Source organism: Diadema antillarum, unplaced genomic scaffold, assembly GCF_040938485.1.
Source record: "Diadema antillarum isolate AM-2024a unplaced genomic scaffold, OU_Dant_1.0 scf00000131, whole genome shotgun sequence".
Lineage (NCBI taxonomy): Eukaryota > Metazoa > Echinodermata > Echinoidea > Diadematoida > Diadematidae > Diadema > Diadema antillarum.
This window is the reverse complement of record NW_027271020.1, coordinates 2,192,187-2,210,229: the sequence shown is the minus strand read 5'-3', so window position 1 is coordinate 2,210,229 and position 18,043 is coordinate 2,192,187. Positions and strand designations below refer to the sequence as shown.

At 39.9% G+C, this 18,043-nt stretch overlaps 1 pseudogene; it reads left to right on the top strand.

The window, feature by feature from the left end:
* The window catches only part of LOC139720658 (short transient receptor potential channel 7-like), a 33,459-nt pseudogene extending 26,242 nt beyond the window's left edge, over positions 1–7,217 (top strand).
* The last annotated feature ends 10,826 nt before the right edge of the window (positions 7,218–18,043 follow it).

Sequence of the window (18,043 nt, the reverse complement as noted above, 5' to 3'; positions counted from 1 at the left end):
TCATTCCTGAGGGGTGTCACACGGGTGAACTTGAACTTATTGTACACACACAGGAACTGTATGTTGGGAGCTGGGCATTCAGTCTGGTAGCAAAAAGGTCTACACTTGGTAACCCATACCTCTGCACCATCTCGGTGAATATTGTCCTGTCTAGCATCCATTCTATATTATCGTTGAAATTCCTTGACGTTGCATCTGCTTCTGTGTTCGTGGAACCTGCTAGTTGAGATGCTGTTATCCAAATTTGTCTTCCACTATACACCAATCCCAAATTTGCAACGCCATTTCATCACATGCTTCAGACTTGACGCCGCCAGCTGCCAGATGTTCTCCCAGATTGTACTATTAACTTTAGGGGTTTCCAGACATGCCCAGTTTTATGGGCAGGGGTAGTGAGTTGCTGCTTCATCGAGAGATGTTTTGATCAAGTTTCTGTCCCATCATATACATAATGTGTCGGCGACATCCTCGTCGAGTGGTTCCCCTATCCCGGACGGAGCCACGAATTTCTGAGCCATTTGTAGTATGTTGAATTCTGACCGTTTGTCTTTATCTGCCTCCTGTACGTCCGAAAACAAGCTGACCGCGTCATCGCGGTTCGCCGATAGGAAATCAGCCACGCTGCGATTATCCGCCAATTCTATGATGAGTGGTGAGCTGCTTCCCCTTTGCGTGTCGCACTCGCCAAAGTCGCTAAATCAATCCCGCGGCGTGTTTGCATGTTGTTCTCAATGATGAGCTATGCTCAAGGTCTCCGTCATCTTGAACATTGACTCGAGTTTCCCAATGCGGGACTAACCTCCGTGCTATTCTCCGCTGTAGTCACTGTCGGGTTCGGAGCTGTAGTAGCTGGTGCGGGCGGGTTCGGCGGTGCCTTCCCCGAAGCCGCGGGGCGGAATGCCTTATTAGGCCTACCGCCGCTAGACAGTGTTTTGCCAGCAGCCTTCTTCTTCGCTGCCGGAGCTGGGCTGGTCTTAGGCTCACACAGCTTGGTATCTTTTTTGGCTTTTGCATTTTCCGTTTTGTCAGCTGGTTCATCCATGCTGAGTACGAAGCAAACCAACGATATTCACGCTTTTAAGAGAGCACGACATCAGTTCCGTATTTCCACGGATTTCGATGATATTGTCCATTTTTTTTTTTCGGTCAGATAGTTAGTGTCGCGTCGCGATCAAACATTGCGCCGGAACGAAGATGGCGTTTGCGCGCGGAACGACCTCTCATATTACGCAAATTCAGCCAATAGTTAATGCGCAGCCAATGGCTGAGTTCTCTACCGTACATTCTCGTATAGTTTGAATGCCTGGAATTTTTTCCCAGTCACTTTCACCTCTCCTTTTCTTTATTCAGTTGTCCGTTTTCGGCCTCTTTGTATATTTTTGACATGCAGGCATGGCATGGCAAGAGATCAAGCAGATTTGGAGTGAAGGGGGATACGACTACCTCAGGTCCATCTGGAACTGGATCGACCTGGCCATGTTGAATCTCCTCATCGGTGCACTCTTACTCATTACCATCAGTTCCATGTACGTCGTGGGAGCCAAAAGCTACTTCAGAGGCAAGGAACAGTGCGATCTCTTGAAAGCGGGAAACCCAATTGCATTAACACACTTGTACTACCTCTCGGGCGGTGAGTGTTCATGATTGATAAATTCAAGTCAATTATCAGTATACTGCTGATAGGACTACATAAAATGGAAATATTAGGGCAGCCAGCTAGATTCCATGAGGACATTATTGCATAGTGTGGGCGTCAATACGACGTATGTATGATGGATGAAACATATTGCCCCTCGATGAAAACACTAGATAGAATTTCAGCACACGACTTACCGTTCAAGAGGGCTGCCCTCGATCCATCCACCCAGTTCACGTTTTGATCTTTAATTGTCACCTGATCTTTTTTTGGCCCCAACCAGATCGGAAAAATTGGCGTAACGACGATCCAATTCTTGTGGCGGAGGCGCTCTTCGCCATGGCAAATGTCCTGAGTTTCTCCCGTCTCTCTTTCATCCTGCCCGTTAGCGAGTTCTTGGGCCCCCTCCAGATCTCCCTAGGCCGGATGATGACAGATATAACGCGGTTCGCTGCCGTGTTCGGCGTCGTGTTCTTAGCCTTCTTCTGCGCCATGTGTAACTTGTTCTGGTAATTACCCGGACGACAGCAGTTTTGGCACGTGAGTGATTTGACAACATTATCATACACCTCACACTTGCTCTGACCCTAAATTTACAGCTTTCTTGAGTTTTTCCAGTACCAGGGACAGAGCGGGCGGGAGGCGAGGTGACTCAGCCTGTAGCGTACGTGTCTGCCTTGCAAGCGAGTGGCTCAGGTTGTGTATTACCATGCCGCTCTAGTATTTCAAGAGTAAAAACTTTTTGTTCCTCGTATCGGACAATAGCGAGCTTTACGTCTGCGACGCGAACGCTAAGACAACGCTAATGAGGCAAAAAAAAAAATATGGAGATTGGACCAAAGTCTTGAAAGGACAAGGCGGTGATGGTCACCACGTTTGGTGAAGTTTTGGACGTACAATGATATACATGACGTCAATATTGGCAAAACATTCAAGGAAGGTTCGTCAAGGAAATCAAAGTGCATGTATTTGCCAAGAAGCATTACTCTTTACAAACTGCCTACACAGTAATATTGTGGAATAGATTTAACCCTTGGTATGCTTCGAGTTCCGACTGGCGCTGAAAATCCTCAAGCGTTGTACACCTTGTCCAAAGTTCCGGACACAGAAGGATTAAGGAAAATCTCATATTTGTAAAGGTGTACGCATTCCTGGAAGCTTAAAATCTTACCATAAGGAGTTGCATTATTCCTTCCAGACATGGGTCTGGATGATTTATCGTCTGACCTTACCTGGTCACGATGTAGACTTTAGACTTGTTTAGGCAGCTCTAGAAGAAGAAGAAGAAGAACAGGAAAGAGTAAGAAATACAATGTTGCTTGCAAAAAGGTACTATAATTTCAAAGGCCACATCTTCTTCTTGCTTGCCCACGTACAATTCCCTTCTTTTTTTTACTAAACGAAAACTTTCAAGCAGTTTTTTCACTTGTTCTCATTGCTAGATAGTGACCTCAATGCATCATCCATCCAATTTTCGTATATCATGATAACAGCTAGTTACCTTTTAGCACTTTCATCTTGTTTTCGATGTTATTGCTTCGTAAATAAATTTCATTTCATTACAATTTCAATTTCAATTATATATATATATATATATATATGTCTTGCGTTCTAAAAGTGATATATTTTTTGACATTATTAGAAAGAGCATTGTCCGCAGAAGACCATGATACCAAAATCATTAAATTTGGTTCAGTACTTTTTATTCTACGCCAATTTCTGTAAATGCAGTCATTTTCAATTTTTTGCGACTTATTTGATAATAATTTGGGTGCGACACGCGTTCCATACGGTGAATTGTGTAAGCTCGTTGATCCATGTCAACAAAAGATAACGCTTTCATACTGGGCGAGCGCACACACACACAAACACACACACACACACACACACACACACTGTTTTTTTTTTTTATTCCTGGCCCGTGCCCAATGTGAAAGCTGTATGTTTTTGTTGACATGGATCACCGAGCTTACACAATATTCACCGTATGGATCGCGTGTCGCACTCAAATTATTATCTCATTAGTCGCAAAAATCCGGAGAAATTTGAAAATGACTGCATTTTCAGAAATTGGCGTAGAATAAAAGGTACTAAACCAAATTTAATGATTTTGGTATCATTGTCTTCTGCGGAAAATGCTCTTTTTAATGATGTCAAAAAATATACCACTTTTAGAACGCAAGGTACTGAAAATCCACCGTTCCGCTTATTTTGGGGCACCCGGTATTTTTTCTTTTTAACGGGAGGTTAAAATGAAAGCATTTCAAACTTTCGTAAATTCTTTCGTGCTTACAATCAAGGTTGGGGAATTCGTTCCGCACGCTGGTGTGGGCACTGTTTGGAATGGGGGACACCTCGGATACGGAGTGCCCGGAAGGCCAGCCCAATTGCGGACACCTGTTGACTCAGGTCTTTGGCACCATCCTCTACGCCACCTACCAGGCCGTCATGGTCATCGTCATGCTCAACATGCTCATTGCCATGATGTCGACGTCTTTTGACGAGATAAACGTAAAGTCCGAAGCTTTGTCGATATCATTGCCGATACTGTGAAGGGACAGTGAAGACATTAAAAAAATGAACGTTTTCGGCCCATAATTATGATATAAAAATCGTATCATAGATGTAGTTTGAATTAGTTGTGACGGTTGCGAGGAAGCACTATTAGTTTCATTACAATTAGAGGAATTAAAATGAACGCTACTAACTGAGGCAATAAATGTATATAGACACAACTTGTAGCAGTAAAATTCTTCTTGCTGACACAACTGGGACTCCCAGGTCATGGGTAAAAATAGTAAAGACAATGTTTGTGTTACAAATAGCAGAATCCAAGTTGAAAGAGAGGAAGCTATAGGGATACAACCGACAGTAACACTAAGTGGTTAAAACTAGAATTATATCAAGTAATAATCATTTTAGCAAACTTTCTGAGTTAAATTGCAAAGCTGATTATTAAAGCGTAATTTTCAACATTTTGATGTAAGTCCCTATATAAGATAGATCAAGATTACAACCCTTCCAATAATACATGACTTGTTTCATAACAGGAACATTTCTTAACGAGCATGGAACATTTTTGAACGTTTATCATTAAAAGTATCTCATACTTTCTTACTATTTTCTTCGTGTTTTATCGGGTCTAATCGAAAATAATCTCGAATTGACCAGAATGGAATTAATTCGTTTTGCGTTTTGCGATCAAACTCTTCAAATTGTTAGCATGCTGTTTCTAACTTACGTTTTCCTTAAAACAGAACGACGAAGACGTCGAGTGGAAATTTGCAAGAGCCAAGCTGTGGCTGTCGTATTTCGGCAAGGGCGCCACCTTGCCCGCACCGTTCAACATTGTACCGTCATTAAAAACCATCATACACGCCTGCCGCTGGCTGAAAGCGAAGCTGTTCAGAAGGTCCAGGAAACGCCTCATGCACAGGCCTGGCCAAGTTCATGATGATCAGGTAACTGCCCCACTAAAGGAGTTTTTTGCCCGTTTTTCGTAAATATGCTAGCATTCATCTATTTTCCAGAAAGGAAATTTTGATGAAGACATTAACCTCCTTTCAGCATTAAAATCAAGACCTTTGAAGTTCACTGCCTATATCAGAATAACCATTCAGTCTTCGAAGTGTGAACTAAACTTAGATTGTACGATCCAGAAGTCTCCCAGAAGGGAAGAAAAGAGGGAAAAATACAAGTCAAGGGAGGGATTGAAACGGACATGTCGGATTTGAGTGCAAATTTCTTATCTTCAAATATAATTATGCAGTTGTCCTATTCGAAATTCCATTCGTGCCCAGTGTTTTACCTTGAAAGACATAAGTAAGGCTGAAAGCAATGACGAATTGACGATACATCTCACAGTTCGAAAAGCTCGCTTGGCCGTTAGCGGGCTACCTATCATCTGAGACCGATTGTTATATGGTTTCTTCTCCCTTCATTTCTTGCCAGCACACTGCGCTGAATGCAGCTTTGAGACGAGTGACCAGTCACGAAGATCTCATGAAGGTGGTGATCAAGAGGTTCCTCTTCCAGCTCCAGAGAACCAAAGATTCCGATGAGGTCGATGAAGGTAAAACTTGTCTTTGCAACGAGATACCGCGACACTATTTGGGCCCAAACAACTTCTCATGTAGGCACACGCGACAATGAACGGGTCCAAATAAGCAATTCATAGATCGAGTCATTAGTTGCAATGTTCGACAATGTAGGTGTAAGTTGCATTTTGCACCACTTAGATTGAACACCGCAGTCGTCTTCTTTTTGTCTTGAGTCTTACGGTCACATTAGTCACATTGTCCTGAAATTAACACTTGAGATGGCGATATATTAGATTGTCAAATTCGAGGTTTGTTTTTTTTTCAAGTTTGTCCCGAATATGGTCAAAAGCCGATCAACAGCCGAAGCAAGTACAATGTCTCCAGAATGTCACATGATACCCCCGCCCCCCCCCCCCCCCCCCCCCAAAAAAAAGGAACTTTACACGAAGTCATCGAAGGTGTGAATTTTTATCTACGATGTGGATGACACATCATAAAGCCGACTACCCGAATATTTTGCTATACTTTATTTGATCACGAAGTTGCAGCTGTGGCTTGAACCCTAGAAACTCAACCGGTGGCCATACAATAGTTCAAAAAGCCCCTCCGAAAATGACCCATTGATTATACGATCAGAGCTGAATTTAAACATTTTCTTTATCGTGTGTCCATCTTTGCTCAATCTCTCGACAGTGCAGCGCTTACGTTGACGTTAGCTTCAAGGAGATAATTGGGGAGACTATTTTGATACACAAGAATCTTAAAAATGCCTCAATAAATGTTGTTCCCAACCATTCCATTCGCCAAAGAAAAGAAAAGAAAAACATATTCTTTTATCTGCATTTCTGTCATGCACGCCTTTTACAAGTTGATCCTGTAGGTGTATCTGTAGGACCACCAATGGCAAGTACGTTTGGGTAAAAGTGTTCATTAATAGGAAAACAACGTAAACGGTGCACGTGTTGCACCACAAAGGAGGTCTGATCTTTATGTTTCAAACTCAATGTCATATAGGGGACATCCGACATTATGGTCCATAAGATTCGAGCAAAGTGTATAATAGTGAGTTCGGGAATTTGGTCGAGAGATAGGGACCATAAAGATAAAAAGAGAATGCTGCAACTTTACTTTTTTATTTTTGAAAGGGCGCGATCAACGCTGAATTCATACTTATTATCTTATGAGTTTGATTGCTGTTAAGAATGCGTTAACGCCACAACTAAGTCTGATGTTCTGCTTCTGCAGGAGAATTGGATGAGATTAAGAACGACATCTCGAGTTTCCGCTTTGACGTGCTGGAAATTCTGGAGAAGTTATCGGACAAGGTGAATGGGAGTAAATCGTCAGCCAACACGAGTGCGACACGACAGCGAGACGACAGCGGCAACGACAAGGACAACGACGAGGCGGAGGCGAGTGTCGTCCTGAAGGCTACCGACGAGCTCCGGCAGAAGAGTGACGAATTGTCGTCGCAAATGAAATCGTTTCGGGAGGAATTTTCGAAAATCATGGAGAAGCTGAATGAGCAGCAGGAGAAATGATTTCAGACCCTTTAATATCATTGTTTGTATATACAAGAATCTGCATCATCGTATGTATTTAAAGGAAATAGTGATATTTAGATTGATCATCAGCAATAATCAAAAGACAACACAGAGGAAAACACAGAGGAAGTTTGACTTGAGGTCATAGATGATGAACTCTGAGGGAGAATGTATTGTGTGTTCTTGAATCCTGACTGCGTTTAAAATCTGGACGAGGTTCTTTAGCTATTACTGATTGGAAAAATTAAGAAGAAGAAATAATTATATGTTGTATAGATTCAGTAAACTAGATCCTGGTGATATGTCCCGCTTGATTGTTCTTTAATGGATTTCGATATTGTTTCCCCGTAAGGTGCATGTCTCAGTTTTAGTATGTTATAATTATAATAGTATTTGTATCTAAGCTCGTTCCGGTTATAATCCAGTCATCCTTTTCTTCTTCTTTTTTAAGAGGAAGTTAAATGATTATAAATTATCTACTGCAGTTTCCATTTCATCCAATTAATACATGTTGACTTCAACAGGAAGATTCTTACTCTTATTGATGTAAATAGGTCTACAATCCTGAATATATTGTTCGATAAAAGATGTCATTATTGTTCATTTTGTTTTGTACCAACCAAACTCTATCCGAGAAAAGAAAAAAAATACCTTTCATGAAGGCATCAACCATATCAACTGCAAAGTCAAATAGATACCACTATGCCAAATTAAATGTCGGTGACCCTATACTGAGGCACAAGCTAACAATAGCAATTATAAATCTCCCGGGATAACATCTCAGAATCCGTTATGGATTATCTGAAAAAGAAATGTTCCCCAATTGAGTCTATCATTGTCTATGGCAGGGAAGACCTGCTGAATTGTTTTGAAAAAATTTTGTCTTGCCATGTCAGCCGGTGCATCTGGTTATAACAAGATGGCGACCATATCCATTAATATTGTTATGCTATACTTATTCAATCTACTTGTCACGTGAGTGACTTTTTTTTCTCTGCTACTCTGACACCGAAATAATGGAAATTCAAACTGTTCGTATACAGTTATGTTCGAGTTTAATCTTTCAAGTCTTTGTAGCTTTCTCGTTCATAACAATACATTGAGCATAAAAGATAGTATGAAACAAATCACAAATACATAACTTAGGTTATCTTGGATGACCTGAACTGGTGATCCCCTCAGCTTGGCTCAGTCGCCATCAATGCCGGATACACTCGTCGTCGACCTCGGCACAGTCGCTTGACTTATCTCTCGGAAGCACCCCTTGACTTGGCCACTCAGCTAGACGCTACCCTATCGGCGGGCCTATCAGCTCCTCGGCCTTCACTAGTCCCTGCTACCACGCAGACTCCTGCCTTGACCTGCGATGCCCGAGCTCAAACGACGGCGAGCAGGCAAATGGAGATTGAGCTCCGTTCCAAAGTTCGGATAATGATTGTCCGAGTTCAGTTTTATCGGCAGCTGGAGCTCGCATCTCACCGACGTAGAAAACCCCCAGAAGAACGACTGCTGCCTAAGCGGAGATCTATGCTGGATGTCTATTAAAGTGTTTCTCCTCGATCCCCTACATTCATCAGCTTTTTATTAACTCTCCTAGCCATAGAGATTAACACTAAAGTCCCTTACACTCCCATACATTTGCTTTTTCATGCCTTTCCTACACTAAAGAAATCATCCAATCATCATGCTTAAATATAGCCCTATTGAAACTATACACAATATGTCTAGCCATCATCTAGACTGCTGTTACATAACATTTTTACTCTTGAACTTGTGAACAATAAACTACAACCAACACCCTAGTGACACTGACATAGCTGAGTCTCGACTGAGCTAGAGAACATTCCTAGCCACCACCTGGATGGGAGCCATTACATAACACCTCTATTCACTCAATTTCTGTAGTCTGAATTCATACATAATATTGCAAGCCAGGGATGCTGTACCATGCTATTTCTTTAACTTTTGCTTTGTCTCATTTCATGTGACTGCCCTGTCTAAATTTAACTGATCTAGACATGCTGTTACTATGCCAGTTTATTCTTTAACTTTTACTTTGTCTCATTTAATGTAAATTTCCAGACAGTCAGTCTCTTGTAGTTTGACCTAGTGGCTTTCTAGGACAACTTTAAAGTTCTAAATCTTTACAAATTCAAACAAATTCGATTTCACTTCACTGGCAAAATCAAAGATAAATTTCTCTCCTGACACTACTATACTATTAATGGTGTAATTTTTTTTTTCCGTAGCCTATTTTTCGGGCGATGGACCTCTAATAAGCAGGCGTCTCATTGGTTTGGAGACTCCATGGCTACCTGTGGCGACTCGAGTGTAGATGGTTGCGAAAATGTCTCCGCAACGTATTCTGGAGACCAGGCAGGTGTCAGAGGGTAGCGGGGGAATCGAACATGTTTTTTCTTCTTTTTTTCGAAGACCTTTTCTAGTCTCCAGTTAGTCTCAGCGATGTCTCCGCGACCTCTTTCGAGGAGAGAAAAAAAAAGCCCTTGCGTCTTCTCCGCGACTTTGCTGAGACCTATGGCAAACTGTCGTGGAGACGTCGATAGGACGTTTCAGAAATTAACAGGACGTCTTGGAGAAGTCCCGCAACGACGTCCAAGTGCCTTCCGCAAGTTGTCACCATGTTTGGAGACGTCTCAGACGTCACCTTGGAGGCTCCCTGAAATCGTCTTCTTGCTGAAGGTGGAAACCATTTTTTCGGTCTTTTGAGTGGCAAGAGTCTCCTTTTGAGAGATAGGCCATTTAGTGGACGCAGAAAAGATAATTCCCCAGTTTGTGACGTCAGACGTAATTATAATCTTCAGGGGTTGTCATAGGACCTGTTTTTACAAGACCGGAATCTTATATCATTATTTCCTTGTGCAATAGCTTACGCATCTTGGGTCAAATGATGATATTCATCTTCTGCTCGTGACTCACTTACCACACTTAACACACTTACAGATTAATACAGAATGTGGCAATCCGATATCATCCGATATTGTAATGAGGTTATAATCATGATTCGCTTGACTATGATACATATCTGAATCGTATTACTCACGAGCAAACTGTGTAAAATAGCGTGAGAAGAAATATGGTGGATTTGTTATAACTACGTGTGCTACATTGTATAATAATACAGTATACAACAGAAGTGAGTACAACCCATGTGAACATTTAAGAATTTGAATGTAATTCTTTAAATTGTTTGTTTTATCTCACAAGTCTCGCAGAGATTGTAAAAATGACATCAAATATTATGACTTGAGACAGAAAACTAGTATTTATAACCTTAATTTTGAAATACTATGCATACTTGAGAAAATAATGGCAACAACAATTAGTACACCCTGTGTAATATTTGTGTGGAAACATGGTTAAATCTGGAGTTTTATGGTCAACATTTTCCTTAGCACAAAAAAAAAAAATGTTGATATGACGTGGCACTGCCTTATAATGCCCCTCTGCATTCTTTTATCTGTGTTTGACTCCTGTTTGGTGACTTCTTGGAGTGGTCAGGGTTTGACTCACTTTAATTCCTGTATTCCTGTATGAATTAGTTACTGGTGTGACTAGTGTTGTCAGGAGAAATCATTGAACATGCCACTGACTCCCTTGCTAACTTTTCAGAAAAGCAATTACATGCATGGAGCTCAAACTCAAGGTCACTTCCATGTAATATCAACATGTTTTTCATGCTAAAGAATGCTGGGACCATAAAACTCCAGATTTGATCATATTTCAATGCAAATATTCAGGGGCGTCACCTGATTTTTCAAGGGGGTTGCGTTTTGACATTAAATGTAACGAGATCTTTTGGACAGACATTGGGAATTCAGAAAGCTCTCAATCCCCAGACTTTTTTTTTTAAAAGGAAACCAAGCGGGGAAAGGGCAACGGCGTAGCTAGGATTATCCTTTTTTTTGGGGGGGGGGGGGGGCGCTGTTGGTATGCGAGGGAACGGAGCGAGCAAGGGGGGGGGTGGGAGGGGGTTGTCCCCCCTCCCGCGGTGAAAACTTTTTGCGTTTTAATTTTGTAAATGGTGCCATTTTAGGCATGTTTTTGTTTGTTTTATCGACTTGAAACAGTCCCACTTGTTTAAGGTAGCAATATATTTTGATGTAGATTATTGTTGAACAATTTGCCTATAATGTAGTATCATCAAAATGAACTTCCTGTTTTAATATTTACACTGGATATCATGAACGCGACCAAGCAAGACCAAGCGGAGCGAGCGAGGGTTTAGCTTGTGGGAGGGGATTTTCCCTTTCCATGGTGATAACTTTTGTTCATTTTGATGTTGTAAATTGTGCAATTTAATGCAGGCGTTTGCGTGTTTTATCGACTTGCAACAGTCTCACTTATTTAAGGTAGCAGTACATTTTGATGTAAATTGTTAATGAACAATTTGCCTATAGAATGGTATCATTTAAATAAACTTCTTGTATTAATTCGTACACTGGTGTCATGGACGCGACCGAGCCCGAGCAAGCGGAGCGAGCGAGGGTTTAGGGTGTGGGAGGGGGTTGTCCTTCTCCCACGGTGAGAAATTTTTGCATTTTGATGTTGTAAATGGTGCAATTTGATGCAGGTTTTGCATGTTTTATCGACTTGAAACAGTCCCACTAAGGTAGCAGTACATTTTGATGAAAATCATTATTGACCAATTTGCCTATAAAGTGGTGTAATTTGAATAAACTTCTTGTATTAATTCTTACACTGAATATTATGAATGTTGTCTGTTAAGCAATCAAACAGAAAAAGCAAGCACACGAGGGTGTACACAAGGGTCATTTCTCGTCCCAAATGAAGATGATTTTGTATTTTTAGACCTGAATCCAGCGATCTGGTGCAAACTTTTGATGCAATACAACTGTACTTGAATTTTTGCAGCCCCCTTCCAAAAGAAAAATAATAGTAATTTAAACAAATAATTTTCAACATTTATTTCTATTGAAGTGTTAATGGCTCTTATTCCGAGTGTGCATCATCTCTGTGTTTGTACAAAGTATAGTGAGATAGAGCTTACGGGGAGGATCTGGGAGGGGGTAATCCCCCTCCCCCTCGACGGAGCTTTTGAGTTTTTAGAATTGAAATAAAGCGATCTGAAGCCCCATTTTTGTAGAAAATTCGGAAATTGTCATTCCCCCTGGTGTCATGAGTGTACTAAGTCTATAGAAGGGACAAGGCAATGGGAGGGGGTAAGATACCTCTCCCGTATTCGATTATATATTTTTTCCGCCTTCCAAATCCCCTGTCAAAATCTTAGGGGGGGGGGGCGACTGCCCCATCGCCCCCTCCCTTTGCTACGCCATTGGGAAAGGGTTAATTGTTAATTGAAAGGAGGTATAATATCCCCTCCCCCGCGACGGAACTTTTGCATTTTTTTAACTAAGTAAAGTGACAGATCTGGTGCACACTTTCGATGAAACATTTGTAAATCTGCCAATTTATAGGTGTATTAAGTCCATTGAAAATAGACCGAACGGGGGAGGGTGTGGGAAGAGCTATCTCCCTCACACAAGAGAGAGACTTTGCTTTTTTAGAATTGAAATTCACCAACCTGCCATCTGGTGCACACTTTGGGTGAAATAATTGGACAGATTTTTAACCAAAAAAAAAAAAAAAATCTTTTCATCTCGGGAATTATAATTATGTAGGGTGGGGCAGATATGGTGCACTTGCCTCCTCTAATATAGATGCAACTTTTTTTTCCGTCAAAAAGCAAGAAAATCTTCTCATCTCACTAATCATCAATATGATGGAGTGGGGGCAAAATTAAAATATGCTTGCCCTTCCAATGTTTTTATGGGACAATTTTCTTTTGTCAAAAAAGGAAGAAAATCTTCTCGTCTCGGAAACCTTTCTTTTTTTTTGGGGGGGGGGAGGGGGGTGTGGGCAAAATTATATACTTACCCCTCCATTTTTTTTTCTATGAGGCTAAGGTTTGCACTTCGGCTCGCATTATCAATGAGGATTGGTCAGAAGTAACGCGCTGTATAATAGTCCCTGTATACTTGTAAGTAACACATGTACATGCAATCATGTACCTGCTCCATACCGTATGGATGTACAGTATGGTCGATAAATAGTAAACACTGTAGAATACTCGTAGATATGTATAAAATCAGTGCTGACAGAGCCTAGGATGAGAATCGTTGTTGCCCACGATTTTGTTGTCCCTGCTGCTGCAAAAAAAAAAGAAAAACAAGATTGTTTAGCGTCCGGCTTTGAGGTCGCTCGCAGACTGAAGAGGTGATTTTTTTTTTTTTTTTTTTTGCCTGAAGGGGGGTGCGTCCGCACCCAACGCACCCCCCCCCCCGTAACGCCCATGAAATATTACACATGGTTTACCACTTTGTTGCCACTATTTACATGAAATATGCATAATATTTAATTCATAATTAAGTTCATGAATACTAGTTTTTGCCCCAATTCTTATCACGCCAGGTCCTTTTTACAATCTCTGTGAGACTTGTATTAAAATCAACAACTTGAAGAATTACATTCGAATTTTCGAATGCTCAAGTGGGTGTACTCACTTCTGTTGGATACTTATGAAGAGTTTTGTCGCAAAACTAGCTAACTCCATTCTTGTTAAGTGAAAATATTTGTGATTTAAGTTACTAAAAACAAAGAAAATAATAAGAAAACACTGGATGTTTGTAATCATAACTTTTAGAATATTCCTTGTTATGTCGCAAGTGAGTTACACTATTACCTGAGAGGTTTAATTTTGCTCTATCATCTGATGATGGACTTACTCTGAAATGTTTAAAATGGCACTTAGCTCATTTTGCAATGATACTTTTCATAAGGTTTAGCCGTGATTTCTCCCTTTTTTAGTTGTATACCAATGAATATCTTTCTATTGAATGCATCTGGTAACATTAACTGCATGATTTTGAAATATTTTGTATACCCAGTCGGGATCAGATTTGTTTAATTTACACAGATAATCATTGATTATGTAATATTATGTGATATTAATGTATAGAAAGAAATTCAAGAGTTGAGTATGTCCATGTTTTTTTATTTCAACATATGAACTGTAAAAAAAACACACAAAAAAACATATTTATAATTTGAAAATGCTTTGCTCAAAACGAAGCACAAATGCCCAGCTCGGAGTAGAATAATTCTATTAAAAAAGTAGTATTTCAGTGCATGTGTGTGTTTGTGTATGTGGCTTCTATTGTTTGTTTGTGTGTAAAGTGGGTGTGATTGGGTGTATCTGTGGGGTTGGTACTTTAATCTGTATACTCAGTATGTGTAAATCGGCTGGGGCGGAAGGTGGGGTGCGTGGTGTTTGACTGCTGATTTCATTCCTTAGAAGTAATTCGTCTATCTTGAGATATTCGAATTTGTTTTCAAAATGAACGATTAACATTATACTGGTGATCACATTTGTCTATTGTTTTATTCCAACATTAAATTTCCATGCAATTACATTGCTATGGCCTATTGAATCATACCAAATAAATTTAATGAAAATGTGTGTGTTTGTTTTTGTGTGTCATAATAGATCTGTGTTCTCAGTTCACAAATGATTCAAATTAACAAGTCGATAGAAAATTTCTTCCAATCATGCACAATGATCAAGTATACAGGAAAATAACGTTATCAGATTGTATACTTGAAGAAATACATTTCTTTTTTTTTTATTCGTTGATGGTTAAATCTGTCTAATAAACCTGTTTGTCAGTTTCCTCATTCTCATATATTATTTTCAAAGAAAAACAAAATCATTCCTCAAAAGAGTCGCACTCACACGTGATATGATCCGAACAATCATGAGAGTGGGATGAAATGAGGATATTTTTGGTTAATTTGTGGGTGGAGGCCCTGTCCATATTATTCGGTTCAGCAAGTAAACGGGGAGTACAGAAAATATGGAAAAGCTCAGCAATGGAATAATGGCAAATAGATTTATAAATAGGACAATTAGTGTTCAATGTCGGGAGGGTAGATGCGTGACTGTAACTTAGTCACGATGGTCATAGATATAGAGGAGAAAAGTCAGATCATATACCCCCCAACACAACTGTGACGACGACAAGACATTTTCACGATCTCAACTTAAATTGTTATGAGTGAAACCCGAACTCTGTTTAAAATCATCGGGGTGTTTTTATTTTTTATCATATCAGAGGGAGGGAGTGGGAGAGGGGGGAGAGAGGGAGAGAGAAAGAGAGGGAGAGAGAGCGAAAGCACCCTAATGTTCTCACCCGTTCATAATTACCTCCGCCAAAGGGAGGAGGTTATGTGTTCGTCACCGTTGATTAGTTAATTAATTTGTCCGTGTGCAAAATAACTCAAAAGATTGTTAACGGATTTGGATGAAACATGCAGGAAAGACTAAGAATAATTTAAGTAACAGATGATTAAATTTTGGTAGTGATCCGAGAATTTTTGGTGGGATTTATGAAGGATTTTTTCTATTTCTGCATTTAAGGTCAATGAATTTGGGATTTCAGGCTGCGCGGCGTATTTGAGGTTTGCATGCGAGCACTAAAGTGTGTCTTTAACTTTCTGCTAGGGTGAGGCGCGCCGCGCAGCTGAGGGTTTATGAAGTAACAAAGGCTTCTTTATTGGGAAATCGGGCGATTTTTCAGCATGCATGTATGCCTATGGGTGGAAATCACTGATCTCTATGGAAGAGAATAGAGCTTTCATTTTCAACAAGGAGTGACAATGTACAAACATAGCACGAGAGAAGAACAAATTATATGATAATATAAAGAATTGTTTTCAATACGATGAAATAGCTTATATTCACAGCATGAATGTAAACGATCATAGCGAACACAAAAAACTGTATCAATTACGGAAAACCAAGGAGATACTATTATGCAATATAACTGTGAAGAAAAATAAAATCATTCAAGTGCAAAATATTATGGGTGACTGTGGATCACGAAACCAATAAAAACATTCACGACCAGATTTTCCGTGTGGATTAAAAAAAAAAAAGGTGAAATGGAAAACATATAGTCAACTCGTCGTTGTCTCTTTGTTTTCTTAAAGAGCAATTCCTCTAATACCAACATACAGTTGTGTTTCCAGAGTTTGAGATCATAAAACAAATGGGAAATTGCCCTTTTCGCGGTCCGCCCCCCCCCCAAAAAAAAAAAAAACAACAACAAAACCAAACAACGCAAAAAAAAAACAACAACAACAAAAACACGTTGTTTCTGGTCTGAAGTAGGCTTCAGGCACTTTTCAGGCACTTTTCAGGCACTTTTCTATTTTTAGCTATAATAACTTTTGGAAATTAGTATCGATCATAAATACTTCATAAAGTGCAGACATTCAGATCAGTTTATGAATCATTCATTTGCTATGGTTGCCATTGGGTTTTTCATCATCACCTTTGTTCCTTTTATTGGCAACGAGCACATGCAGATGGATGAAAGTATGACCTTGAGCGGACTCTATCATTTCGAAGGCTCTTTTCTAAGTACACACTTTTCCAGAGTGTGCATATTCTTGCCATTATTTAAATGAGTAAGAAAGTGCATTTGTATTGATTTCATATGTCATTTTAAAACGTAGAGTCTGTTCTTTCAGAATCCGCTCTTAAATGAAAATACCAGTTAGGCGACTTTTTTGGGTGGTTTTGTGAATCAAGGCCACATTTAACATGCTGTCAAAGCAACAGTATATTTCGAGGATGATGTGTAGTAATTTCCCCACAATTTCATGAAAAAAAAAAATGAATATGTTATCATTATTTTAACAATCTAGGATACAAACTCATTGGCTTGACATGGCTAGAATATTACCAACTCTTGGTAAAGCTTGAATTTCATTTTAAGAGAAAACAAAAGCTATTGGATGTAGAGAATTTCCCCTTTTCTTCCAGTTCAAGATCTACTGCCTTTAGAGGGATTGACTTCTTCTGAAGTTCCGCATAAAATGTCGGTATATATAATACGCAAAACATCACATCAGACAGCTTCGAGCTGTTGCTGGTATATGTAGGAAGCTTTGTAAGATATTCACGTCTTTCACATGCAGCCGAGCATCGTGTCCTAAACTTTGCTCGTGAAACATGATACTGCACAGTACCTTCATCCGAATATTCGGTTTCATGCGATAAGTTCGTTTCCCTTCGCTGTATCAACGTTGAAGAGACGAGCGTTCGACTATTATTGCAAACAATTATCCAGGAATCAGACAAAGGCAGCCTTATCAGTCATTCGTAGCGCATTTTTACGCTGATTCGACGTCGTTTCTCAAACAGCAGATGTCTTGAAACATTGCCCACTGGAGGAATCATTCTGTGAGCTCATATGGTTACCAATGAATCTCGTAGTTGGGAATGTTTCGTGAACAGTTGTTCTACACTAGAACTTACTTAAGGATCGAGAAGGCGTGATATCCAGTTTTCAGTCCAAGGTAGGTTTTAATACGACTAAATGACCTTTACATTTAATACACGAGTTGCTGTTTGTCACTTCTATAGATGTATCGACTTGTCTGAAGTAAATGAAGGAAAATAATGAACGCGAATGAGATCGTTGTTTGTTTTTTTTTTTTGGTTCCCTAGCGTATTGAGTTATAAAGTAACAGAAAACCATTTGAAAAAGGAATTGAAATACTCTCCTGTTGCATACAATCATTAATTTGATTTACCCAAAAGAGAGAGAGAAAGAGATGAGCTTTTGTGGACTATAGAAAAAAAAAGGATTTGATTTACTTGATCGAAGTTCGTTTTGAATTGAATAACTGAAGCACGGGATTGCTGGAAAATCATTGCGTGCAATAATACAAATTTATGACAACGCTAAATCTTGCATTTCATATGGTGGTAAGGGTCC